Source organism: Schistocerca nitens, chromosome 5 (assembly GCF_023898315.1).
Source record: "Schistocerca nitens isolate TAMUIC-IGC-003100 chromosome 5, iqSchNite1.1, whole genome shotgun sequence".
Lineage (NCBI taxonomy): Eukaryota > Metazoa > Arthropoda > Insecta > Orthoptera > Acrididae > Schistocerca > Schistocerca nitens.
In genome coordinates, this window is record NC_064618.1 from 297,196,133 (window position 1) to 297,222,584 (window position 26,452).

The window sequence follows — 26,452 nt, forward strand, 5'->3', positions numbered from 1 at the left end:
GCAATTCGTAATTGATTATTTTTCCAAAAAGTTTAAAGAAACGTTTAATCTAAGTCAAAACATCTTAAATTGAAGGAATGATACCATGGCGTGGACGGTTAAATTTTAAAGTTTACAGTCCGTCGAAAATTACGAAATACGTCATACTCATTCGGATACTGTGTGATTCGAGCACGGGATACATTTCCTCATTCAAGATATATTCCGGCCCTGGACAGCCTTTAGCAAAAACAGTGGTGGAACTATTGACACCTTGTGATGGAAAGTGGCATCACCTCTGCGTGGATGATTATTGTAACAGTGTAGAACTTGCAGAGGAGATACTTGAAAAGAAAATTCGAGTTTGTGGAACGATACGGCAAAATGGAGTATTTCAGGAAAATTACAGAGCGCAAAAGTCAATGTGTTTGAAGCTTGTCATCAACGGAAAGGTGACAAGCGGCCGGCGACAAGCCAAGTAATCTGAACTAGCGCTGCCGGCGCCAAGCGAATAAATTTGTACGAGACGTGCAAAGTGTTAAAATGATATGAGAATATGAACAGCACGAAATGAAGAAAGGTAGTCGTAGAAACAGTATGAAAAGGAAGGGTACAGAGAGCTTCGTAAACAGTGTGTGCAACTTAAAGAAGGTAATTCAGTAGAGCATAAGCTAAAGAGAATAAAGGTGTAAATAATATATATATATATATATATATATATATATATATATATATATATCTTTTTATCATGTGTACTGGTGTGATTTTCAGAAGAAGCCTTTAAGACTATATGTAGACGATCTAACTTCCTTATGTGATGTAGTATTTCCTAGTGCTTCTTGAGGCTTATTTGTAAATATGACAATATATATCTGGCTAATATGCAGCGGTGCTGAATTGTGTACTGCATCCCATGCGTTTAATATTGAAGAAATATCGACGTTTAAGGTATTTCATCAAGTAGTTCCTTAACGCTTTACGGGTTTGTACACTGTGGCGTTTATACCACATCCCTGCCCAGGTTTATTACATTTTGTTGCTATGTTTTAATGCACGGCATATGAACACTTTGTTACCGGAGGCTAGCAAGTAGGCAGGATCGCAACGCAGACTGTGACGCGGCAGATGATGACACAGCGTGAGAACGGCCGGGCGAGAAGAGCCGTACCTATCATACTGGAACGGAAAGAGTGGTGATTCACGTACAACGTCGGGAGCCAAGAAGCGAGTCTTTTATTATTTATATTTACTGCTTGAATATTAATATTCGGCTCCAGCCGTGCTCATGTCGTTACTTGCACGGAGAATTTGTTAACAACAATTTCAGTATCATTCAATTCATCAGGAAATTATAATTAAAAATTTCAGTTACTGTCAGTGCTTTTTGATGGAAAGGATGGACCAAGTGCGCCCTGACAGGGCACCCTCCAAATGCTAATGTAGCTGGCTACTAGTCTACGATCGGTTTCCAAGGAGGTAATACATGAATCTGTATATAAAAATCTGATCTCATGTAAAGACGGAACAATTTGTGGAAACATTGCCTCGGATAACTTGTTTGTGCGATGTTGTTTTAATCCCAGGCAGTCTTCGATCGATTTTCGAGGTGGCAACACGTGAACTATAGTGTGAAATGCGACCTCTGTAAAGACGGAACTAATTGCCAAAGTTGCCTCGGAAAACATATGTGTGCGATCTCATGAGGTTATCTGAGATGGTAGGAAACATTTTTGTCACTTTTGCGGTGCTCGAGAACTACTGATTAATGACCGCGAATCTTGTTATTGAATATTAACGACAGACTGTCTCTCGAAATCGTTTCACTAATAATGCGATTGGACAAACAAAACAAAATTAGTTAACACTCTAACATTTTACGATTTTCATTATGCTTAGCTTTTGAAGCTATCCACTTGCCACATTATTATGCAGTGTTTTTGCACAAGCAATGGAGCTCGCTACCAACGGAGAAGAAATCAATTGAGGCAACGTCTACGAGACTCGAGGTAAGCAGGTTGACTACAGTTCAGTTACGAGAAGTGGTGGCGTTGAGGGGGGGAAGGTGGGGGGGACGGACGGATGCACAGGACTTTCATATGTTAATCACATGTAACATCACTGTGAGTCCCCGTGTACATATTGTGGCAGACAATATTGGATATTTCGAACATTCACTCTCCTATCTGTTGTGATAGGTTTCAACCTGGCGGGGAGTCTAAGCACTTAGCGGCTGTGCTCCTCCAGTTCAGAAACTGGAAAACGTCTCGTAGTCCTAGTCAGAGCTTGAACTTGTAAATACGTCCCATTAAATTAGTCAAAAGTTCTTGTCGCTAGCTACGGAACCACGTCCATGGGACAGACGAATAAGGGTGATTGTTTGACTAGACTGTTGTGGTTTTCAGTCCTGAGACTGGTTTGATGCAGCTCTCTATGCTACTCTATGCTGTGCAAGCTGCTTAATCTCCCAGTACGTACTGCAGCATACATGCTTCTGAATCTGTTTAGTGTATTCATCTCTTGGTCTGCCTCTACGATTTTTACCCTCCACGCTACCTTCCAATACTAAATTGGTGATCCCTTGATGCCTCAGAACATGTCCTACCAACAGATCCCTTCTTCTAGTCAAGTTGAGCCACAAACTCCTCCTCTCCCTAATTCCGTTCAGTACCTCCTCATTAGTTATATTATCTACCCATCTAATCTTCAGCATTCTTCTGTAGCACCACATTTCGAAAGCTTCTATTCTCTTCTTGTCCAAACTATTTATCGTCCACGTTTCACTTCCATACATGGCTACACTCCATACAAATACTTTCGGAAACGACTTCCTGACACTTAAATCTATACTCGATGTTAACAAATTCCTCTTCTTCAGAAACGCTTTCCTTGCCATTGACAGTCTACATTTTATATCCTCTCTACTTCGACCATCATCAGTTATTTTGCTCCCCAAATAGCAAAACTCCTTTACTGCTTTAAGTGTCTCATTTCCTTATCTAACTCCCTCAGCATCACCCAAGTTAATTCGACTACATTCCATTATCCTCGCTTTGCTTTTGTTGATGTTCATCTTATATCCTCCTTTCAAGACACTGTCCATTCCGTTCAACTGCTTTTCCAAGTCCTTTGCTGTCTCTGACAGAATTACAATGTCATCGGCGAACCTTAAAGTTTTTATTTCTTCTCCATGGATTTTAACACCTACTCCGAATTCTTCTTTTGTTTCCTTTACTGCTTGCTCAATATACAGATCGAATAACATCGGGGAGAGGCTCCGAATTCTTCCGGTGACGACGTGTCACTGCCGGCCGGAGAGCGCGCAGTTCCTCCGCTCGGCACATGAATTTAAGAGACAAAGATAAGCTGGCCGGCCTGGAATTCAATGCCACCTGCTGGCGCTGCGCACACGTCACACGGTAAGGAGCACGGACCAATAGCGAGTCATTCTAGCGATGATACGGAATGTAAACGGGAAAATTCACTGACGTACGCGACTTTGATAAAGGGCAGATTGTTAATGTCCGGCGCGTGGTAACGAGCATCTCGGAAACAGCGAAGCTGGTCGACTGTTCGCGTGGTGCTTTCGCCAGCATCTGTAGAAAGTGGTTGGATGACGGTGGAACAACGACTAGGAGCCAAGGTGTTGGACGTCCATGCCTCATCGCCGAACGTGGAGCTCGGAGGCTTCCCTCTCTGTAAAGCAGGATATGTGGAGAGCTACCGCAGACCTGACACCACATTACAGTGCTGATGCTTTCGGAGCACATCGTTCAGTGTACATAGTTGAACATGGGGCTCTTCAGCTCCCTATGTTTTCCGAAGACCCACCGATGCTGCCGATCACGGGTACATTGGGCACAAAATCACCGACACTGGATGGTAAATAAATGGGACCGAATCGCTTGGTCGAATGAATCACGTTTGTTGTTACACCAGGTCGATGGCTCTGTCTAGGTACGCCATGATACAGAACAGCGGCTGTTCGAAATACACACCACGCTACGAACCCAGAGCAATATTATGCTAGGTGGGAGAGAGAGGCTCTTACGGAGGAGGCTCAAATGGCTCTGAGCACTATGGGACTTAACTTCTGAGGTCATCAGTCCCCTGGAACTTAGAACTACTTAAACCTAACTAACCTCAGGACATCACACACATCAACGCCCGAGGCAGGATTCGAACCTGCAACCGTAGCGGTCGCGCGGTTCCAGATTGTAGCGCCTAGAACCGCTTGGCCACACCGGCCGGCTACGGAGGAGGGGAGGGGAGTGGAGTGGGTGGCGGGGGGGGGGGGGGCATTTCCCTTCCTTGGGACCTGTGGTAGTAACTGAAGGCACCGTGACAACTGTGGACAATGTAAACGTTATTGCGGACCACACGCATCCCTTCACATTTGCCGGTTGTTGTGGCCGAGCGGTTCTAGGCGCTTCATTCCGGAACCGCGTTCTGGGTACTAGGGGTACGGGCGTAGGTTCGAATCCTTCCTCGGGCATTGATGTGTATGATGTCCTTAGGTTTAAGTAGTTCTAAGTCTAGGGGAATGATGTTAAGTCCCATAGTGCTCAGAGCCATTTGAACCATTTGAACCTTCACATTTGATTTCTTCTCCGGTGACGGTGGCATCTTCTGACAGTATCATGGCCAGAATCATGACCCAGCTGTCAGAGGAGCATGATAATGAACTCACGTTGATGACTTGAGCTCGAAGTTTGCCTGAGCTGAACACGTTGGACAATATCTAGGACTCTATCGGGCTCCAGCGTAGCATCCATAAACCGTCGACTCATAATTGACTTAAACTGCGTGAATTACGTGAATGGCATAATTATGTAGTGCCATATACGTCCGGAAACCCACAAAGGGCTTCTCGAATCCGTGCTAAGCAGAACTGCTGCAGCATTGTGTTAAATAGATGGTCATAATGTTTCCATTCATCAGTAAAGAGTATAACTCTGCAAAACTGTTTAATGTTTACAGCCGTTACTAACGAAATGAAATTACAATGAAATGAATACCCCTAGCTGCATACAGGCGTTGATATAAGTCAACGGGAACAGCTGAAAACGTGTGCCCCGACCGGGACTCGAACCTGGGATCTCCTGCTTAAATTATGGTTTCCCGTTACTAGGCTACTTTTTTCATGTGGAATAATCTTTCTAGAAGAACTACAACAGAAACGGAGAATACCACTGCCAAATCCACTGTCGTCGACGACAACTTTAATGACCTCTGGCCGCGCAGCTCACAAGGAATGCTGAGTTGTCAACTCGCCTGGAAATGCATAGACAACGACTTCGTTACGTTGCTCCACCTTGAAAACGTCGCAGACCGGCTCTCCCGAATCTGCCTCACATTTTAAAAACGAGTGCACTTTAAAAATAAGATCTCTTGCCTGTTTGTAAAACACTTTGCGCCTTATAGGTGTGTCTGCCTTTATGAAAAAACTCACAGAAGACATAGGATAACACAGGAAAAGGTCAATCGTAGTTTCACGCACGTAAAACACGATATGACACTCACATGTGACGGAAATTTACACATTACGGAACGTGGAAACAGTCTGCGTGCTGCAGCTGCCTGCTTCTTTCGGACATGTTCGAAAGAACGGGTACCATCTTCATATAAATAATGTAATAGTTCGTTAATGTATGTAGATTACAAACTATTGCACCACATGTGAAGGAAATAATGATTAACGTCGTCCACTTTCTTGTAAGCACAAAAATTATATTCGTTTTACTCAAACATGTCCTACAACAAAGAGGTGGCATATATTTCAGCGTTACACCCGTCCGTGAAAAGAAATCATAATGACACTCCTTATCTAGCAATGTTGTTAAACGCGGCATACAAACTTCTGGTGAAAGACAATGCATACACAATCTTTTTGAAATAAATTACAGTTAGAAATCTTAATATCAGTCTACCTGTAATAACTCTCAGATATCGTGAAGAAGAATTTAACAGACCACTGAAAGATCCAAGTCGATACAAGGCGCCTGTAGTAGACAACATTCCCTCATACCATTGAGACCCTTGGGAGAGCAAGCCATAATAAAATTATTGGTCCTGTTGTGTGGGATATATGCGACAGTTGAAATACCTTCAGACTCCAAGAAGAATCTAATAATTCCAATTCGGAAGAAAGCAGGTGCTGACAGGTGTGGATACATCTGGTACATCAGTTTAGTAAGTCATACTTTCAAGATACTGACACCAATTATTTATAAAAGAATGGAAAAAATTAGTAGAAGTCGAATCTCGGGGAAGATCAGTTTTGGTTCCCGAGAAATTTAGGTACACGGGACAACCTTAGAAGACTCCGCCTGCTTACCAGCGTGGTTACGTGCTTGCTTCCCATGCAGCGGGCCCAGGTTCGATTCTCGGCCGGGTTGGAGGTTTTTCCCCGCTCATGGACTGGGTGTTGTGATGTCCTCATCATCATTTCATCTTCATCACCAGTGCGCAAGTCGCCCAATGTGGGGTCGACTGAAATAAGATTTGCACGCGGCGGCCCAACTTCTCCGGATGGGGCCTCCCGGCTTACAATGCCACAAGCTCATTTCATTTTTTATCTTAGAAGATACGCTAAAGAAAGGTAAACCATCGTTTACAGCATTTGCAGACTTAAAGAAAGCTTTCGACAATTTTGAATGGAAAAACTCTTTGAAAATTTGAAGATAGTAGGGATAAAATGAAGGAAGCAAAAAGCTCTATACAGACTACATTTACAAGAGTCGAAGGACATGGAAGAGAAAGCAATAGTTGAGAAGGGAATGAGACAAAGTTGTAACCTATCCCCCACGTTATTCAATTTGTACACTGAGCAAGCAGTAAAGGAAACCAAGGAAAACTTCGGAGAAATAGTTAAAGTTCAGGGAGAAGAAAGAAAACTTTTGCGGTTTGCGATGGAATTGTAATTCTGTCGGAAACAGAAAAGGACTTAGAAGTGCAGCTGAACAAAATTGATTATATCTTGGAAAGACGTTATAAGATGGCCATTAACGAAAGTGAAGCAAGGGTAATGGAATGAAGTCGAATTGAAACAGGCGATGGTGAGGGAATAAGATTAAGAAATGATACACTAAATGTACTTAATGAGTTTTGCTATTTGAGTAGCACAATAACTGATAACGACGGAAGTAGAGAGGATATAAAATGCACACTGGTTATAGCAAGAAAAGCATGTCCGAGAAAAAGGAATTTGTTAACTTCAAAAATAAATTTAAGTGTTAGGAAGTCGTTTCTGAAGCTGTTTGTCTGGATCGTAGGCTAGTACGAAAATGGCGCGTGTACGATAAGCAGTACAGACGATAAGAATAGAAGCTTTTGAGATGTGGCGCTATAGAAAAGTGCTGAAGGTTAGATGGGTGGATCTAGTAACTAACCAGCAGATATTGAATCAAACTGTAGAGTAATGACACAAAATGTTTAAAAGAAGTAATCGATTAACAAGACACATTCTGAGGCGTCAAAGAATTATCGGCATAGTATTGGGGGGAAGTGTGTGTATGGAGGGGGCGAGGGGGGAGGGAGGGGGAGGAGAATAAAAATTGTGGAGGGAGAACAAGGGACGAAACGGAATAAGTAAGCTGAATTGCTGTAGTTATTAGGGTATGAAGATGTTTGTACACGGTAGACTAAGCGGGCAGAGCTGCATCAAACCAGCCTTTGGACTAAAGACCACGATAATAACATCGCGAAATGAACATTAGGATAGGCGTGCTGGAAATTAATCCCGGATCTTAGGTGTTACATGACAGTAATTTTTGTCTCGCGTCTGCTGCTCTGCGTGACCTATCACCTCTGCCGAGTTGTGTCGTTGGCGGAACTTTTTTCTGAGCCATTACGCAGAGGAGAAGGAACACGTGATGTTACTTCATCATTGTATGTGCAGGCGCTAGTGTCTTATGACAGTATCTGGCGACAAGTATCTGCTAGAAAAGAGTAATGTGGGGGTTTAAAAATTCGTACTCAACGCAATCTAGAGCGAAGAGAGTGAGAGAGAGGAAAGAGAGGGGGGCGGGGAAGGGAGGAAGAGCTCAACTGGACAGCTAAATCAGAGTAGCCAGATGGAAATCTAAGCAATGCTCTTTTTTAATGCAGGTTTGGTTTCTTAGTCCCTGTTCGATAAGTGCTTCAAAAAGCAATGTGCCGTCCACTAGGGACCCAGATTTTTCGATTGTAGCACAAGTGAACAGATACGTCAGAGATATCTGCAAATAGAGAAACGTTTACATTCTTCATTGTACTTCCGCGTATTGCTATAATAGAGTAAGAGAAAATGAAACTTGTTTCTGAATATTATGATTACTCAATAACATTTCTCAACATGCGGGGAGAGGAGAGATTCTCTTCGCTTAACTTGTTTTTTCCTTGAAGAGCAGAAGGAACGAAATTAACGACTGAGTAAGGCACAGGAGCATCACACAACCTACTACTCACTGATGCAGCAAAGGATTCCACGGGAAGAACCAAATAGCTGACCACTTACGAATAAAATCGAGCTGTTAAGTCAAAACGGCTCTGACCACTATGGGACTTAACAGCTGAGGTCATCAGTCCCATACAACATAGAACTACTTTAACCTAACTAACCTAAGGACATCACACACATCCATGCCCGAGGGAGGATTCGAACCTGCGACCGTGGTGGTCGCGCGGTTCCAGACTGAAGCGCCTAGAACCTCTCGGCCACTCCGGCCGGCGCTGTTAAGTCATATTCTCATCAATAGTCCTGATTACGTGTAGTGGTGTAGCTGTGTATTAGTAGCAATCTCAGCTACCCTGGTACACTTTCATAATGTTTTCCTGCATGATTTCAGTCGACACTAGACGACAATACTAATGGTTCCTTATAAACTTTGTGATGTTTAAGTAATACCAGCTTATCGCCCGCTGCTTCGCACGCATTTGCGTAGTAATACCATCAAAAATATTTTTATAGACATGTATTACGTCTTCTGAAAAATAAATGTAGGAGTATTAATGAGTCGTTTCCTTTTCTATGTAGTTCTGACAAAATCAATTTGTCATGGTGACTGTCAAATAGCTTTCTTTAATATGGTTCACAGACTGCAATATCCTCTAAACTTTTCACCTTAATTAATGCTTCTAAGGCATGGTCTTCTTCGAATGTACTTCTGACCCAGAAGCGATCCTATTACCTGCAGCCGGCCGCGGTGGTCTCGCGGTTCTAGGCGCGCAGTCCGGAACCGTGCGACTGCTACGGTCGCAGGTTCGAACCCTGCCTCGGGCATGGATGTGTGTGATGTCCTTAGGTTAGTTAGGTTTAAGTAGTTCTAAGTTCTAGGGGACTTATGACCACAGCAGTTGAGTCCCATAGTGCTCAGAGCCATTTGAACCATTTTTTATTACCTGCAGTCCAAGGTTTTTGTTAATAATACCTTTTGCAGTCTTGTGATGATTTTCCTTAGAATCTTTCATGCTCTATTACATATTTCTTATGTCTAACCGAGAAATGAAATACCAGTTTCGATGGATTCAGCTTTAAAAAGTTTTAATAAAAGTAAATATTTTCTCAACTATTTTCATCCACTATTTAACCCCCTTAGGGGCTGAATTTTCAAAAACAGTGCAACACATGTTTTTCTTTGCTTCTATCAGAGATGCGAAATACAAATTTTCCTAGATTTAGCTTTCAAAAGGTTTTCATAATGAATAATTTCAAAAACTTTTCATACCCTATTACGCTCCCTTAGGGGGTTAAATTTCAAAAAGACTGAAATACGTATTTTTTCATTTCCAGCCGATAAGTCAAATACCAATTTTCAAAGATTTAATTTTAATAACTGCTCTCAAAATGAAACATTTCATCCCCTCTTTAAACCTCTTAGCTGATGAATTTCCAAAATAGTGAAATGTGTGCTTTCTTTTATTTTCACGAGAGAAGCTAAATACAAATTTTCATAGATTTAGCTTCAGAAATGTTTTCCTAATGAAATATTTCCATAAAAATTTCCATCCCCTCTTTCCAAAAACAGTGTAACAGGTATTTTTTTATTTCTAATCGAGAAGCCAAATTCAAATTTTAACAGAGGTATCTTTAAAAATGCTTCAACAAAGAAATATTTTCAGAAAGACATTTCATCCCTTATTCCATTCCCTTAGGGGTTGAATTTCCAAAGACGCTGAAACACGTTCTTTTTATTTCCAGTCGAGAAGTCAAATACCAATTTTCATACATGTGGCTTTAAAAATACTTTAGTAGTTCTTTAATAATTATTTATTTTCAGAAAAAAATTTCACCCAGTATATTACCCCCTTAGGCGTTAAGTTTCCAAACATACTGAAACATGCATTCTTTATTTCTGACACGAGAAACCAAATATCAATTTTCGTAGATCTAGCTTCAAAATTGTCTTAACATCGACATATGTTCAAAAAAACCTGTCATCCCCTATTTTGCCCCATTGTCAGTAGAAGACAAGAAAAAAGAAACCTTCTTAAACAACGCCTACAGTATAAGATCAACATCCTTTCAATAGCTCGGACAGGGCGATGAGTCAGTGAATAAGTCAGTTAGTCGGGACTTTGCTATCTACATATATGTTACTTCATATGTGTGACACCTTCCAACAAGAAAACGCAAGACTGCATGTTTCCTACACTATCTTAACTCGATACACTGTTGATGCGGCCAGTAAGTCCTCGAGATTTCTTACTCACTGAAAACACGTGGCCATGTGGTGGCTAGAGACTGCCCGACATCACTTCGATTGATAAGCTGTATCCCAGAGTTGAAGCAGTATGGAATGACGTACCCGTATCTGTCATGGAAGAAAAGTTCGAGTCGATGCCCCACATGGATTAAAGTCATTGCTGCCGCCAGATGTGGCAGCTCGGCATCCTAAACTTCGATCCCTGCACTCACATCACATACAAGTTTAATAACGCATTCTTCCTACTATACTGTATACGCACATTAAGTAAAATTTTGTGATTTTTCTTACCTTCCTGGTTCAGCAGTTTTAATGGCCAACGGTGTATGTCCCTTCTGGCAGGGTAACGCAATGTCTTCTATCGATTCTGTTCCCCCAGTAGCGCTGTTCCCACATACCTCGTGAGGAAACAGCTGGCAGTAGTGTTCTGAAATCATAGGCAGAAACACTAGTGATAATGAAAATTTAAGTCAGGCGTGCTCAGATGGCATAGTGGTTAAGCCAACTGCTCGTGGTAAGAGGGAAATACAGGTTCGTGTCCTGATGTGGCACAAATTTTTATAAAAGAACACCATCGATGTCCATGGCTGTTTGTTGTGTTGCTGATATTGGTAATAACTTGCATAATAAACGATGGGAACTGAATACGTTGACTCGTGAGTCTGTTGTCGACAGCCAGTCACAATGATCGTTCATAATTTCTTATGGTTGGTAAATAATGTTAGCTGGTATTTTGTTCTGTTAGATTAATAATTTAACCAAATCTCGAAGATTTCGTAAAAATCGGAAATAAGACAGAGAAGTAAGTTATTGTAATGACGAATGTACGAGGAGCGTTCAATAAGTCTTTCTTTCTTTCTTTTACTTGTGCCTTTTTCCCGCAATGACGCAGGGTCGGTATGGTTAATCGGATTTGGCAAGGTTAAGTTAAGGGATGGCGGGATGCCCTTCCTGCCGCCACCCCGTACCCCCTGGGATGGAATTAGTGCACCCCAACTGCCTGTGTCCAGTGTAATCCATGGAATAGTGCGAATGTGTTCAGATGTCTGTGGGCCGTGTAGCTGAGGCGGGACGTGGGGACCAGCCCGGTATTCACCTAGTGGGATATGGAAAACCGCCTAAAAACCACATCCAGGCTGGTCGGCACACCGGCCTCCGGCGCTAAGCCGCCGGGTGGATTCGATCCGGGGCCGGCGCGCCTACCCGAGTCCAGGAAACACTAAATGAAATGCATCCTCTGCCAAAAAGAAAGAAAACAAAAGATTTTAAAACAAATCACAAATTGAAAGGAACAGGGATGTTGTTTTTATTTATTTATTTATTTATTTTCAAGAAGGATCACTCTGTTAAAAGGAACATATAGACCATTTCATCGTATAGTATGTGCATTACATAGTGAGTGGTGAGAGAAGCGTGAGGTTCATCATCAGCTGTCAAATGTGCACACCGACTGCACCCGGCACATTCCAACTGCGTGGGGGGTCAAGGAAGACTGCCTGAAGATAATTGGCAAAGGTTTTCCGATAGTGGGACCATCTATGAACCTCACTGTGGGCTTGCTGCAAGAAATACCAAAAGTCAAGTCGCGACGTGGCAGTATCCCCATAGAGGTACGCGATCGTCCAACCTTTGATCCAGATGATCGACTGTGATTTAGTCGCCGGAAAGTAGTCACTCTCCGGATGTAAGAAGGAAGCAGGTGTAATATGTTGCGGGGTCACACGGAGGTAGCAAGCCACCATCTGTCTTCCTAGGAGCCAGACGTCCTCCACCGCGATACAAGTTAAGCGGTGATGGTCGTCATCCACTTGGTGACATTTCGGGCATAGTGGAGTGTCCACTAGTCCAATTGCATGGAGCCGTTGGTGGGTGTTGAACTTGCCACAGGCGACAGAGAACCACAGTGCTCGAACGAAGGTAGGAAAGAATTTTTGGTGCACATGTCTCCAAATCTTCGGCCAATGCAACCTGGGGTGTTTCAGTTCAATTACATTACAACTTATCCGTCGTAACAGCCAAACATAAAAATCCTTCGCGCATGGCGGTCTAGTGCGCGGAAGCTCGTCTCTGATATAACTAAGTTCCACGATAAATGTTGAGACATGCGCAAAATGTGGCGTAATGTTGCCCACCACCACCGGAGGTGTGAGGGACGCTGGAACCAGGAGATCCAGTAGGCGGGATGTAAGGGAATCACGCCCGCTACGCCATTGCTTATACATTGTGGCTAGAAGGAGCGCCGTCGCACGGCAGTGAACATTCGTAAGTCCGAGTCCCCCCTTGCCCGTAGGGAGAGTGAGCGTTTCGTATCGCACCTTGAGGGGCGATCCAATCATCACGAAATAGCCTAGTGCTGATTGAAGTCGACGTCCGAGCGTGAGTGGTAGGGGCAGGATCTGCGAAATATGCACCATTCGAGAAACCACATAAGTGTTCAGGTACTCGACTCGCTGCAAAGGATCAAGGCGCCGTAGGAGATGTTGTCGGACCATGGTACGTGTTGTCTGTAACATACGTCGGTAGTTAACTGCTGCAGTATGTTTTACAGATGAGGTAAAGTCTATGCCGAGATAGCGGAATCGTTGCACATAAGGAAACGGACTGATTTCTTCCGGCGTAAGGCCCCTTCCCACCGGCATTGCCGCCGATTTGTTCATGTTCACTGCACTACCCGCCGTCACACTGTGGTCCAACAACAGTTCAAGGACCGTCTTCACCTCTTCCTCAGAACGAACGAGCAGCAGGAGGTCGTCCGCATAGGCACGACATTTGAAGGTGTAGCCCCGTAGTTCCACCCCAGAAAGAGAATTGGTGAGCCTCCCAATTAATGGTTCCAACGCTATCGCGAACAGCAGCATCGAAAGAGGGCAGCCCTGGCGAATGGATCGTCGAATTTGAATGGGCCCTGCTATACGCCCATTAACCTGTACCAAGGATTGTGCGCCCCCGTAAATCCTTCTAATGAGACCAGTAAAACGGTCTGGAAAACCCATTTGTTCCAGTACAGCATACAGATAGTTGTGGCGCACCTTATCAAAAGCACTGTCAAAATCAACCGCCACCATCGCCGCTTTAAGCCGGCACTCCTCCGCCAGCGCTATCACGTCACGGCATTCGCCAGTAGCTGTTTGCACATTCACCGATCCACCCGGTGTCGTCTGTTCCGGAGAGAAAACGCTACGAATTAACATACGACATCGGGACGCTAGCAACCGTGCAAAGATCTTATAATCGGCATTAAGCAGGGTGATGGGGCGATAATGTGTGACCGTAATTCCTGGCTTCGGTTTATGTACTGGCACCAGGAGGCCTTCCATAAAAGCCGGTGGAATAGGCGCATCGGAATTTAACATCTCGTTGTACATTTCCGTCCATCGCGGTGCCATTTCGTTGCGAAATTCGCGATAGAATTCAGCAGGAAGCCCATCAATGCCTGGGGACCGATGCAACGCACCTTGTGCGATCGCATCATGTACTTCCTCACAGCTAATGGCTTCCAGTAAGGTTCCCGCGGCTTCCACCGTCAGTGTACGGGAGACGGACGTGGCTATACGGTCGAGGTCATCGAAAGAGGCTGCTTCTTCCCGATAGATGTGCTGGTAATGGTCGACGAATGCAGAGACAATGTCCGCTTGACGCGTCACTCTTCGGTCTTCGCGGGTGATTAACTCCCGTACCAAAACGCGTCGTCGGTGCTTTCGTTTATTCACGACGTGGTGCATGGAAGGAATCTCGTGCCTTACCGCATCGTGACATCTGGCGCGCACCATGGTTCCCTGAAGATGTTTCCGAGCTAAAGCCACTAGTTTAGCTTTTATCCTTTTGCGTTCGATCCAGATGTCCTGTCCCGGCGGGCCATCATCCAGGTCGCGCAGTGCTGCAAAATAAAAGTCGGTGGTACGGCGGCGCCATTCTGCCATTTCCCTGCTATATGAGATGAACGTACGGCGAAGTGCCGGTTTAGCACAAGCCAGCCACCAATCAAGCTTCGTCGCATACCTTCCAACCCTTCGCTCGCACATCGTCCATGTCTCAAGGATCCGTTGACGGCATTCAGGATCATGTAGATGTTGAATGTTTAGTTTCCACGGGGCCTTACTGTTCCACACCTCTCTACGGGGAAGAAGCACCGTACAGATGTAAGCGCTGTGATCGGAAAATGCCAATGGCCAGCGTTCCGCGTCCTGGACATCATTTGCATGAGCCCGTGAGATATAAATGCGATCTAATCTGCTCGCCGAATGACTTGTCACATAGGTGTATCCCGGTGCAGCTCCATGTCGTAATTCCCACGTGTCACTAAGTACAAGGTCGTTGACAACGATTCGCAATTCCTGGCTGATGTTTGCTTGCGGCCATTGGTCTTTCTGGCTGAGAACACAGTTGAAATCTCCACCAATTATTACACATTCAGAACGTCCATGGAATAGTGGAGCAATGTCTTCTGCATAAAATCGCGCCCTTTCCCGCCGCCGATTGTTTCCCGACGGTGCATAAAGATTGATGATGCGTGTCCCAAACGTCGTGAAAGCCATTCCCCTGGCCGACGGAAGATAACACACGTTTTCCACTGGGAAGCCATCTCGCACGTAAACTGCCACCCCACTCCCATTGTGATCTCCATGTGACGAATAGGATTGGTAGCCTGCGATGTATGGGAGTGCAGCTATGTGGACTTCCTGCAGCAAAGCAATATCCACATCAGATGCCCAAACCGTTTCCTTCAATAGGTGTATTTTGGCCGGTGAACGCACGTCATTGATATTCAGGTTCGCATGGCGTTGAATCCCACTCTGTCGAGGCGCAAAAACATCTCCCTGCACCGGCGCCGGGGGTTGAGTTAGAAGACGTTCTCTCGCCCCTCTCCCTTCACCTTCAGCAATTATTAGTCCGTCTTCGTGAACTGGCTGTGATTTCGCTTCAGCATCACCACGTACCGGTACCGTCAATGTGACAGACCGCTGTGGGTCGGTTCGAACAGTTCCCAGTGCCTCATCCTGTTTCGTAGAGGCTGTTGTGTCGTCTTGGTCCACAGGCACATCGTCGTCGGGGCAAGGGGAGTCATCCCGAGGAGATGTCGTGCGACGCCGCCGTTTCCTCCTTTTCGGGGAACGCTGTTTGCGTGATCTTCCGTCCGTGTCCTCAGATTGCAGGGAATCACGGCTGCCCGAAAGAAAAGCATCCGTAGGAACTGGAAGTGTTTAGAGTCCCATCGTTGAACTTGGCGGGAGTTCGGTCGAAACTAATGACGTCGTCTCAGAGTGCGTTTCAGACGGAACAGCATCCGTAGTGGCTGGAACTGCTTCTTGTACTATCGGTGTGCTTGGTGGGAGTTCGGTCTCATCTGATGTTGTCGCCGTAGATTGTATGCTCGACGGAGCAGCATGCTCTGTCATCCCGACGTCTGCGACAAGGCTTCGGAGAGTGCCATCTTGATCTTCCACCGGGGCTGTGTCCTTTCGGTCATCAGCGGACGCAGTGGGGGCTTTGGCATAGGTAGTACTGTCATCGCCGGCGACGGCTCCCGCACATCTGAAGGCAGTTGCGTAATCCGCCGTTGCATACAGTTCGACTTGAGGTGTCCCTCCTGGCCACATCCAGAACATGTACGTGGTTGACCATCGTAAATCACCACCGCCCGACAACCACCAATTGTCAGATAGGACGGTACATGCTTCTGAAGATCAATAGTGATCTGCCGCACTCCGTTAAGAACGGGGTATGTGGCGAATTGTGTCCAGCGTTCTGCTGTGTGACCATGTACTGTGCCATATGGCTTAAAAGCCTCGATAACTTCGTCAGCCGGGAGCTCAAATGGCAGCTCAAAAACACGTATTGTCCGTATACCCAGACCAGCATGTTCTACAGTTACCGTGCCGACATTCCCGTCACTATGGCAAAATCGGAGACCTGCTTTTGTCGCCTGTAGAATTCTCTCACACGCCGCGTCATTTACCATCTTAACATACACCGTGGGACTAACGATGGATAGGTGAATTCCGATAATATCGTTTGGCGGTATCTTGACGTCCTCTCGAATGAATCGTTCCACTGCTAAAGCCTTTGGTCGTTCGTAGTCTTTGCAGAAATTGAATCGTAATGTAGTTTTCCTGTACTTGTTCGCCATGATCGTTGTTACTAGCCCGCGTGCAGACTAAGTCCACAAGTAAACAAACACTCGCACACGCCGCACAGGCGGAAGTATCGGACCTCCGCTTCGCACGGCTGCTAGCGCCGAACTGTCTCGGCTAACCTGGCGGGTGAGGAGCGTTCAATAAGTAACGCAACACATTTCCTTTCTGAAAGCAGGTTGGATTTATTCAGGATTTCAACACAGCATATTATTTCCCACTCTTCTGGCTAAAAAAACCCTTTTTGTCAACGTAATCTCGGTTCAACACGACGGTCTTAGCCAGCTTACTGGCAGGGCCTGTATGCCTGCAAGGTACCACTCTACTAGCCGACGTCGGAACTTACGTATTGCTGTATTGATAAACTCCCCACCAACCACGTACTGCTTTCCGCAGAGTGCATCCTTCGTTGTGCCAAACAGGTGGAAGTCGGAAGGTGCGAGATCCGGGCTGTTGGGTGGTTGAAGAAGGACAACCCAGTGAAGTTTTGTGAGTTCCTCTCGCATACGCAGATTTGTGTGAGGCCTTGCGTTGTCATGGAGGAGGAGAATTTCGTTTGCGTTTTCGTGGCAACGAAGACGCTGAAGTCGTTTCTTCAATTTCCTGGGAGCCAGCCGGCACGCAGGAGATACGACAGGTTTGCGCGACCTTGTTGCGATGATGACAGACGCCTCGCCCGACTCACCGCGCTTTTGTTCATACCAGGTCTCCGTAGACATTCTGCAAGGGCCCATGAATATCTGCAATGCGCTGGTTTTCCACCAACTGAAGTTCAATGACAGCTCTCTGCTTGAAAAGCATCTCCATTATAGACGCCATTTTGAAAGCTACGTACAGCGTCGACACCTATCGCAACTTAAAGTGTAGAAGCTGAAGCGGGAATGTTCCATTATGTCCTACAACAAATTCCGCATCTTTTCAACCGAAATTGGCTGAGAAAAATATGTGTTGCATTCTTATTGACCGTCCGTCGTATGTCTCAGGCTGCGCTACACATGTATCTACTAAGGCAATTGTATTTTCGTGTTGACTTTCGTTGGCCTCACCAGCACAGAAACACATTACCACATTCCAACCAACCCCTGGACTCGGGCTACACTACAGGTTACTCTGTCTACAAATCTAGCTTTTTCAGTCACCAGAGAAACACGGAAATGAGTAACCAACCTTAAAATCCACAATAACCAGTTCACTGGAAGTTAAGCTGGCACTCACCAAATCTGCTGCGGAAAGAAATCATTGTCACTGGCTACCGTATACTATCTCTGGCTGGCTGCGATTAACGTCAATGAACTACAAACATCAGCACGCAAAGCAAGAACCGCCGACACCGTAAGTGCACTTCAGTAGGCGAGAGTACTACACAAAATGCAGAAGCTCCGAATGAACTACGTTGGAAGTGAATTCGTTGCAGCGTTCCAAAGAAACAATCGCAAAATTCATCTTAAGACTTTCAAGCAAACCATGAAAGCGTGGTCTGAATGTATAGACGGCGCTCAGTCATTTGGGTTTTCCATGGCTTAGAACTGGCAGCCTTTATATGAAACACGACTTCCTTCCATTATTTGTTCCTCCCGTGAGACAAAAAGTTTCCCATGAGTCTGTTCCGTCATTAACGCAAACTGCTGAACTCCATTTCCGTTACACGCTTACGATGGCATTTTAAAATCTGACATTTTCCAGAAAACGCTACTGACTCGTTCTACTGTGGCGTGTAAGGCAGAAATTCCTGCGTGGTTTATAGCAAAGCTTAGTTACCTGCGAGCAACTGAATAGGTTATTAAAAAGTTAAACGCGGCACCTTAGCAGTGTCTGCAGAAGTTACCGACTGTGTTGTGCCAAGGCGGCTTGTGCAACTCGCGGGAAAACAACATGGTCTGATTTCTGTGTTTGTCATAACATTTCTGGTTTTAGTAAAGTAAAAGTACACAGAAAAATTGCGCCAGAACGCACCCAACACACCTCTAAAGCCTTACTAGTTGTTCAGTTAGGTTTCACAGATGTGGGATAACTCAATGTACAAGCTATTTTACACATTTCACTTTTGTGTGAGTGTATGTTGATAAACTTTAGATTAGTGTATACAACGGCGAAAAATGCTTTAGTAAAAGTAGCCCTCAATTTATTCGATTATGTTATACAAACAAACACCGTCCGACAGGCCTGGAAGGCCCAACGGCACCGACCGGCCGCCGTGTCATCCTCAGCACTGAGGCGTCACCGGATGGGGATACTGAGGGGCATGCGGTCAGCCGTTATCCGTTTTCGCGATCGGTGTCGCTACTTCTCAGTCAAGTAGCCCCCCAATTGGCCTCACAAGGGCTAAGTGCATCCCACTTGCCAACAACACTTGGCAGACCCGGACGGTTGTAAGTAGGTTGTTTAGGTTTTTATGTTGGTAACGCCACGTAGCGCTGCGTATTAAAATCAATGACTGTGCTGTGTGCAGTCTGTGGCTGGTTGGCATTGTTGGAATATTTGCTATTGTAGTGTTGGGCAGTTGGATGTGAACAGCGCGTAGCGTTGCGCAGTTGGAGGTGAGCCGCCAGCAGTGGTGGATGTGGGGAGAGAGATGGCGGAGTTTTGAGAGCGGATGATCTGGACGTGTGTCCATCAGAAGGAGTAAATTTGTAAGACTGGATGTCATGAACTGATATATATTATGACTTTTGAACACTATTAAGGTAGGCCTAAATACATTGTTTGTTCTCTGTCAAAATCTTTCATTTGCTAAGTATGCCTATCAGTAGTTAGTGCCTTCAGTAGTTAGAATCTTTTATTTAGCTGGCAGTATTGGCGCTAGCTGTATTGCAGTAGTTCGAGTAACGAAGATTTTTGTGAGGTAAGTGAGTCATGAAAGTTATAGGTTATTGTTAGTCAGGGCCATTCTTTTGTAGGGATTATTGAAAGTCAGGTTGCGTTGCGCTATAAATATTGTGTGTCAGTTTAGTGTTGATCAGAATAAGTAAAGAGAGAAACGTCTGAGTTCGTTCAGTTTTGCTCAGCTGTTTGAAAATCAAATAATGTAAGGGGTTTACCAGCACAGTAATTCATAAATTTTTCTAAGGGGAGGTTTTACGGTGTCCATCGTTTACATTATATGGTGACTAAAAAATGTAAATATCGTATGTCATTGTTGCCTAGGATTCCCCATAGGGTAGTTTCAGCCACCGGGAGGAAAGAGTATTCTTACCCCACACACATTGGTCCTTTCCTTAAGGATATCTGAAAGCTGTGTAGTACTCGTATTTGTGGAGCGGAGGTGAGTGTAATGGATGTTTGATGATGATGATGAGAGATGAGAGAGGGTGAAACACGACGCCGGCAAAGAGCGCACTCTTCTCCCATACCACCAAGGGGTTCGCCGAGCTCTTAAAATCCCCATCAGACGAACGATCACCATCAGCAATGCCACATCCCCTTACTACATGAGACACTTCGGATAGTTTTGGAATTTAATACGGGACACTAGCGCATGGACTGGTGATAAGGCACGTTATACCATCACCTCACCTTACCGGCCAAATACTGGCAGTGAAAATTTCGTGCAGCATTAGGATTGGAACTGGCGGATTTCCGAGTCGAGCACCACCGGAAAGTCGAGCGTTAGCGGTCTTCACTGCAGAGGCGCGTTATGTGTTGAGTAAATCAAAGCCGAGTAAAGCTGTCATCGACCAGAAAATGTTTTGAAGACCGCATTGGTCTACTGGCCGTAGCTATACTGATTGCTTGTGAAATGTCAGGCGCGTTAACCAACCAGATGTGAGTTTTCAATGTTTCACTTTTACTATTGTAATCATTATTATTATTAATTCAGTGCATTAAAATAATCGCTTACTCAGTGAAATTTTGCATCAGTATAATAACACTCTACAGCAACGAAATGTTGCACTGTCCTGCGAAAATGTTAACCATGGCAGCACAACATAAAAAATAAATTCTCGAATGCGTAGCACAGAGAAATTTCATGTTTTCCTGTAGGACAGTTCCAGTTTTAGTTCAGATATTTTTTTATTTATTTTGACGTTAACAGAGTTATTTACGAAGAAACGTGACGCTTTCTGTAGACTATGTTCTACAGTACTTTTACTTTAGTCCCTTGCTGCGATTAAGGGATGTCTGTAGTACTCTAGAATTTGCTGATAACCTGTAACATAGTTCGATCGCGAGAAAAATGTCTGTGAAGATTTAGTATACAAAAATATGTCAGACTAAGATCGTTTGTTGTGTAGGCTTGTAATTATGGATACTATTTTCAAAGAAATGCTTCCGTATTTCCAGCCGAGTTGTTTGTTCTATGTGGAGACCACACAAAAGAGCAACTCCCAGCACCTGGAGAAGAAAACTGGTCGGTCGTCGAAGTATTGGCATGTAACAGAAATAACTCGTCTGAACACTCGGAGCTACGGTCGCAGGTTCGAATCTTGCCTCGGGCATGGATGTGTGTGATGTCCTTAGGTTAGTTAGGTTTAAGTAGTTCTAAGTTCTAGGGGACTGATGACCACAGCAGTTAAGTCCCATAGTGCTCAGAGCCATTTGAACCATTTTGAACTCTCGGAAGCACGTCTTTAAACAGTCACACCAAGAACATCTGAGATACATTACTTGGAATTTGAAATAGGATGGCTTATTCACAATAAATGTCATTACAGAATGTATGTGAAGCAGTGGCTGAAGTGCCTATCCTTAAAAAGATTAAGTGGAACCATTTCCGTGTGGCTTGTTTTTATTCAACAAAAGTTTCGTCGTCATGATAAGTTAATTTCGACTTCTTCATTATTTTCAACTGAGGCATAATTCACACGACTGTACCTTCAAGCGTCTTATAATAACACATCGTATAAACACTGAGGTGACAAAAGTCATGGGATAGCGATACGCCCGTATACAGATGACGTTAGTATTGTGTACACGAGATATAAAAGGGCATTGTATTGGCCGAGCTGTCATTTGCACTCAGATGATTGATGTGAAACGTTTCCGATGTGAATAAGGACGCACAGTGGGGATTAACAGACGCTGAAGTCGAAATGGTAGTTGGAGCTATACGGCCGGCCGAGGTGCCCGAGCGGCTCTAGGCGCTACAGTCTGGAACCGCTCGACCGCTACGTCACTGGTTGGAATCCTGCCTCGGGCAACGATGTGTGTGTTGTCCTTAGGTTAGTTTGATTTAAGTAGTTCTAAGTTCTAGGGGACTGATGACCTCAGAAGTTAAGTCCCATAGTGCTCAGAGCCATTTGAACCATTTGATTTGGAGCTATACGCATGGGACATTCCATTTCGGAAATCGTTAGGGAATTGAGTATTACGAGATCCACGGTGTCAAAAGGTTGCCGAGAATACCACATTTCAGGCATTACTTCTCACTACGGGCAACGCAGTGCCGACAGTCTTCACTTAACGATCGACAGTAGAGGAGCCTGTGTAGAGTTGTCGGTGCTAACAGACAAGCAACACTGCGTGAAATAGCCGCAGAAATCAATGTGGACGAACGACGAACGTATCCGTTCGGACAGTGCGGCGAAATTTGGCGATAATGGGCTGTGGCAGCAGACAACCGATGCGAGTGCCTTTGCTAACAGCACGACATCGCCTGCAGCGACTCTCCTGGATTCAAATGGTTCAAATGGCTCTGAGCACTATGCGACTTAGGTTCTGAGGTCATCAGTCCCCTAGAACTTAGAACTAATTAAACCTAACTAACCTAAGGACATCACACACATTCATGCCTGAGGCAGGATTCGAACCTATGACCGTAGCGGTCGCTCGGTTCCAGATTGTAGCGCCCAGAACCGCACGGCCACTGCGGCTGGCGACTTTTCTGGGCTCGTGACCATATCAGGTGGACCTTAGTGACTGGAAAACGATGGCCTGGTCAGATTAGCCCCGATGGTAGGAGCTGATGGTAGGTTGGAGTGTGGCGCAGACCCCACGAAGCCACAGACCCAAGTTGTCAACAAGGCACTGTGCAAGCTGATGGTGGCTCAATAGCGGTGTGGACTGTGTTTACATGGAATGGATTGGGTCTTCTGGTGAAACTGATCGATCATTGAGTGGAAATAGCTACGTTCGGCTACTTGGTGACCATTTGCAGCCACTCAACTAAGGAATTTTTATGGATGACAATATGCCATCGTTATTGGTTTGAAGAATATTCTGGGCAATTCGAGAGAATGATTTGGCCAACCAAATCACCCGACATGAATCCCATCGAACATTTATGGGACGTAATCGAGATGTCAGTTCGTGGACAAAGTACTGCACCGGCAACATTTTCGCCATTATGGATAGCTATAAAGAGGCAGCATGGCTCAATATTTCTGCATGGTGCTTCCAACGACTTGTTGAGTCCATGCCACGTCATGTTGCTGCAAATGGAGGTCTGGCACGAGATGAGGAGGTATCCCATGGTTTTTGTCACCTCAGTGTATATTCATGAAGGAAGGAATGAAGATTAGGGTTTAACGTCCTATCAGCGTCGAGGTCATTAGAGACTGAGCACAGGCTTGGATTGTTTCAAGGATGGGGAAGGAAATCGGTCGTGTCCTTTCAAATGAACCATCCCGGAATTTTTCTGGTGCGGTTTAGGGATACACAGAAAACCTAAATCTGGATTGTTGAACCGTCGTCGACCTGCATGCGTTTCCAGAGTGCTAACCATGGCGCCACCTCGCTCATCATGCTTCGTGGTTAGGCAAATTTAAGAAAATTTAAGTGTTTCTTGCGTCTGTACTTACTGTCAACTCTTTCAGGTGCTGCTAAAATATGAAATGCTTACAGCCGTAAGCTGGACCAGTGTCATAAGTGTAGGTGTTACGGAATTGTTGTGAGACGAATTATATAGATAACGGGATGAAATGTTTCTATACGCCAGAGGATTCTTAACCTTTCTTCAACATGTACTAAAGCAGAGAAATTTGTCATGAAATGATCTTTGAGATGCAAGTTGCAGTCATAGTGATTGGAAATAAAGCTGACAGTCAAAGGGGAAAATATTGTCCTTCAAAAATTTTGCATGAAACGGAGTCTTTTAACTTAATTTTGAACGAACACGGCGCACCGTTCTTAACGCACAATATACCGGTAGTAAATTATAATTTTCTTTCTAAAATGTAATCTCTGTGAATACGATTCCATACGCTATTGTAGATCCACATCGCGCTTAACCTGAAGGTTGCTAATTTGAATTCCGGTAGTGGAAAAAATTTTCATTCTCGCGATTGGCCAGCAAAGGGAGCAGAGGACGCAGAGTAAAGTTCCTGATCGCCAATGGTTCGGTTTAATCATCAGCCCTCTCTGCGCTCTCTCACAGTGGAACTTCAAATTAAATTGTCATTAGCGACCCATTTTTTTTTGTTAATGTTGATTTCTGGAGCCCCATTTGACCTTAGCAAAACTTCCTAGCATTCCCCCAACCATTTACAACACAAAAACATCACTTAAGTGTTATCGATCAGCCCGAATAGCCGCGCCCATTAACGTGACATTTCCGGGATTCGGGAGATGCGCCGGACTGTCTCGAACCGCCCTGTGGGTTAACGTAGGGGATCTTTGTGTCGGCCAGCCTAGATGTCATTTTCAGGTGGTTTTCCACATTCCATTGAATCACTACCGTACTCGTTCACATCTCCCGCCTCAGCTACAGCCTGCGCAAACATTTAGTATCCGTCTCTGCATAGGATTTACTAGTACTTTAGATGCAAACGCAGGGGGTAGACTGATTCCATCCTGGAGCGTGAATAACAGTCTCATGACAGATATTTACTTTCTGCTTACATACTCCGCAAACCACCGTATGGTGCGTATTGAAAGGTACATTATATCACTATTAGTCATTTCCTTTTCTGTTCCAATCGCGAATGGAGCGAGAGAAAAAAGTGTTGACGTTCTTCTGTGAGAGCTCTAATTTTTCTTATCTTCATGGCCCTTAAGTGAAATACGTGTCGGCGGTTGTGGAATCGTTCTGCATTAAGCCGCAAATGCCTGTTCTCTAAATTTCCTCAATAGTGTTTCGCGAAAACAACATCGTCTTCCCTCTAGGGATTCCCATTTTTCACGAAGCGTCTTCGTAACGCTCGCGTGCTGATCGAAGTTACCGGCAACAAATGCACCAGCGCGCCTCTCAATTGCTTCGAAGTCTTCCTTTAACGCGATCTGCTGGGGATCCCGAACACTCGAGCAGTACTCAAGAACGGGTCGCACTAGTGTTCTATACACGTTCTCCTTTATACATGAGCTATACTTTTCTAAAACTCTCCGAACACTCCGAAGTCAACCATCTGCCTTTCCTACTACCGCCCTTACATGCTCGTTCCATTTCATTTCATTTTTCAACGTTGATATTCAATCGACTTGACTGTGTCAAGAAACTCACCACTAATACCGTATTCCAACACTACGGGATTGAATAAAATTCTTCTGGATATGTGACCGCAACGTCAATGAATAAAATCCTCCGACGTTTCTGACACTGTTGCAAATGGTCTTCTCATGGTGTAATGGTATCTACTGACTGAGAAAAGATTTAGTTCCTATATACTGGCGGAAGAGGCTGGACTATGACAGGGCACTGAGGATGTGGTGGAGGGTTGTTAGACGTCGTTTATTGTTTGTTTCCATTTCAATGAAAAGAAACAATAAAAACATTGATAAATGACGTCTAAAGCTCCTCTTCCTCTTCGATAACCTCTTCCGCCAGTATATAAGATCCAAAAATTTTATCATTCAGCAGTTAGAAAAAACACCCTGAGGATGGCCATTTGCAACAGTGACCGAAACGTCGGAGGATTTTACACATTGACAATGCGGTCACGTGCCCAGAACAATTTTATTGAGTGTGACAATGGTCTCGGAAGCCTACGCTTGCATTACAGGATTGTTTCTCCTACTCATCTGCGCTAACATACATTTTCTTCTGCATCTAGAGCAAGCTGCCATTCATCATGCCACAGAGAAATTCTCTCCAAGCCATTCTCTATCCTTGTACGGTCAACGAAGATACTTTCCCGTATACTACAGCGTCATCAGGAATGGTGGCAAATTGCTGCTCACCCTATTAGTCAGCTTGTTTATGTACACAGAAACAAACATGTGAAGTCAGTGATCAGCCTCGCTGAGCCACTAGCTGTGTTCAGAACGCAATCTGCTGCGCTTACCTTATTGCGGTGTCTGATGGTGCGGTGATGTACGGGTAGCCAGTGCGGAAAGGCTGCAGTAAGCGAAGCCGGCGAATCGTCGGCCGAGCATCCGTGTGGGCTGTGAGCTGGTAGCAGCAGCAGCAGCAGAGTCCGCTGTGCGGTCCGCGGTGGGAGGGCGTCTGTGGCAGACTGGATGGCCGCGCCAGCGAGACCCAGACCCAGCCAACGGGCCGCGGCTTGCCCCTCCACCGCCACCGCTGCCTTCACCCGCTGCTCCAGTGACGCACTCAGGTCTGGAGACTCGCTTTGGCACGGCACGGGATTTCCCTTTTAATTAACTTGGACAAATGCATGGTACATACTCTGCTGTCTTATAATACATTCATTCACTATCGGTTTCGATATCGGACCATCTTCACAGTGGAAAAGTATCTACTGCAACAGCTTCACATGGCATGCATGCTACTTAACCAGGACAGTATAAGCCGTTGCTGATTCGAGAAAGTAATAAAATAGATACTTA

The 26,452-nt window shown here is 44.9% G+C and overlaps 1 protein-coding gene across 2 annotated transcripts in view; it reads right to left on the bottom strand.

The window, feature by feature from the left end:
• LOC126259662 (facilitated trehalose transporter Tret1-like) overlaps positions 1 to 26,105 on the bottom strand; it is a 126,404-nt gene extending 100,299 nt beyond the window's left edge. The window contains exons 1-2 of one of the 2 annotated variants that reach the window (XM_049956599.1): positions 25,948 to 26,105; positions 10,953 to 11,088 (exon numbers count right to left, since the gene is read on the bottom strand). The gene's annotated coding sequence lies outside the window, so the exon portion shown is untranslated. The remainder of the gene's footprint in view (positions 1 to 10,952; positions 11,089 to 25,947) is intronic. The other variant, XM_049956600.1, reaches the window with a different exon arrangement.
• Positions 26,106 to 26,452: the final 347 nt, after the last annotated feature.